We start from the raw sequence: 2948 nt of genomic DNA, 5'->3' as shown, positions 1-2948 counted from the left end.
GTGAAAATTATAGAAGCAATGGCCAAAGGCAGTTAAAAAATAAAACTGAGGCAAAAGAGGAGAAAGGTGTTGGAAAGGTGGAAAATGGGTGCCAGAGAAGGAACTCTCTCCATGGGAAATGGTTCCCTCTGTGCACATGCCCACGAGAGACTCAGCTCGGTAAAGGAAGAACATGTCCGAGTTTTAGGGAAACAATAATGTAATGTGAAAGCAAATAGGAGGGGAATCCTGGCTGGCTGGGAGCCAGTTCCTCAGCTCTGCACATCTGGAGCAGAGACAGGAACAGGTGAGGTGCTGTCCCCCTCAGCAGCTCCTGGCCTCCATGGGAACTGGCTGCTGGGGATATTTACATTACAGGATCGTGGCTGGCTGAGGCTGAGTTCGCTCGGCACTTGGATGTGCAGTTAAATAATCTGTGGTTTGGCTGCTGGTCTCTTTAGTGTGGTTAAATAATTGGTGCTGTCTTGGTTGCTCGCTACTTTAAAAATGTCTCTGTGCACTTGTCTCTCCCTCGCTCACGGTTTTTTTTCTTCCTCTTGAGCAATTCTGAGGAGCCCCTGGCAGAAGTTGGCTGCCAGCTTTTAGAGAAACTGCCTCAACCCGTTGTCATGTACCCTTCCCAAAGTGCTTTGCAAGGAACTGAGACTCTCAGAATCTTCTTGCACAGACCTACCAGGTCCAATGAAGTAATTCAGTTCACTTCTGCTTTTCAGGAGACAAGGCTGGGGGGTTCTGTGGTTTTCCAAAAGCTCATGAAACATGGGTCACATGCTCACAGGTTTATAATGAAAATATGCTGACTTTTGGATGAATGACCTCTGTGACTTGATCTGTAAGATCTGGGATGGGCCTCAGCATGCAGAGATGCTTGGTGTTTGCTGAGCGAAGAGTAATAAGAGTGAAATTTCATATTTCAGGGCTGGCTTACTTTCTGCTTAATTTGTTTTGTTGGTCACTAAACTGCCGAAAATTCCTGTCTTCTAACAAGAAGAAACATTTTCCTCTCAGGATATCTCACTCCCTTGCAGCATCCAAATCTGACCCTTGACGGTGATAACTGATGGTAAAGAAAATTCAGCGCCTCTGCTAACAGGAAACTCATCTGGGATGTAGATGGTTGAAGTGAGTGCAAGCCTGCATCTAACCCAAGACACACTTGTGCTCACACTGACACATGTATACCACACATATACACACACACAGATGCATACATAAATACACATACATACATACACACAGACATGTACACTCTTGCACGTACAGACATACATTTATACACACAGACAAATACGTAGACATACAAACACATACATACACATAAACACAGAGTCATGCACACACATACACACAGACACATACATATACACACAGACACAGACATGCATAAGCATACAAAGACATGCACGCACATACACACACAGATATGCACACACAGAGATACACACACATATACACACAGACATACACACACAGACATGCATAAACACACAGACATGCACACACAGATACACACACATATACACATAGACATACATATACACATATACATACATACACACACAAATACACATACATATACACAAGAACACAGACATACATACACACACAAATACTTATACACGCATATACACAAGAACACAGACATACACACACAAACACAGACATACACATACACACACACACAAATACACATACATATACACAAGAACACAGACATACATATACACACAGACATGCATAAATATACACAGACATGCACACAGTTCTAAAGGGAAATTCAGAGTCTGTGTTTCAGAGTGAACTGATGTCGTTACTACAGCTAGAAGCCTTACTTTTCCAGTCATTGATTACAAAATAACAAACCCTGCTGGTATAGTACTAGAGACAGACGGTAAGGACAAAGGACAGGACGTCTTCTGCAGTGCCTGATGTTAGCTCAGTAAAGCTCCTTGAACTTAAACTTGCATTAATTTTCTGAATACTTAAGTTAATACTTTTTCAGATATGGGACAAATTTTTGACTGATCAGAGTGACACAAGCCACAATTTAGACACCATATTGTTTGGTTGGTATGGCATAGAAGCAAATGCTCCCATCTACAGTCATAAAAGCACACCTCTCCATGACTCAGTATCTGTGCCTTGAGAAGAACATCCCATGTCTGTGCCAGGACACAAGCATGAGGACCCGAGTCCAAATCTCCAACATCCACACAAGAGCTGAATAAGGCCGCGCGCGTGTGTGTGTGTGTGTGTGTGTGTGTGTGTGTGTGTGTGTGTGTGCGCGCGCGCGTGTGTACACGCACGTGCACCCATGCACGTGTGTGTGCTTTGGAAGGGGAGGGCGGATATGGGAGGGTACTTTCGTCTCCCTGGCCATCCCAGCCAAAGCACTGTCCGTCTCAGGGCAATGAAGCAGAGAGGGCTGGAGAAGGCATCCAGTGTGCTGGGCTCCACGTGCCCGTGCACACTCACCCAACGGAGCATGCACTCCGCACTCTTTTCTCTCTTTAATTATATGATTGTAGTCTTTGTCCATCGTTAGGAGGGTGAATTTTTATCACAAGACATTTATTTCATTTATTTTATTTGAGTTTCAGCAACACAAATGTCAGCAGCTCTGATGTGTTTTCCCCAGGTTGTTTGAGAAGTGTCCACCAGACATACAAACTCTTTTTTTTTTACCAGTTTATCAAAGTGTTTCGTTGCTGAAGGTCTTTGTGTACCATCTCCATGTAGAGATATTCTCAAGAGAGAAGTACCCTTCCAGACAATGTATTTGGTGTGTAATACGAATCTACTCAGGTTTATGAAGCCGTCACAAAAACGCTCTGCCCCTGTTGCAGTGGTTGGAATGTAGACATACAAAAAACAAAAAATGAGTACAGAAAGAAAGAAAGGAAGAAAAGGAAGGAAGGAAGGAGGGAGGGAGGGAGGGAGGGAGGGAG

This window comes from Mus pahari, chromosome 16 (genome assembly GCF_900095145.1).
Source record: "Mus pahari chromosome 16, PAHARI_EIJ_v1.1, whole genome shotgun sequence".
NCBI lineage: Eukaryota > Metazoa > Chordata > Mammalia > Rodentia > Muridae > Mus > Mus pahari.
The sequence above is the reverse complement of the archived record's forward strand: the minus strand, read 5'-3'. Positions refer to the sequence as shown.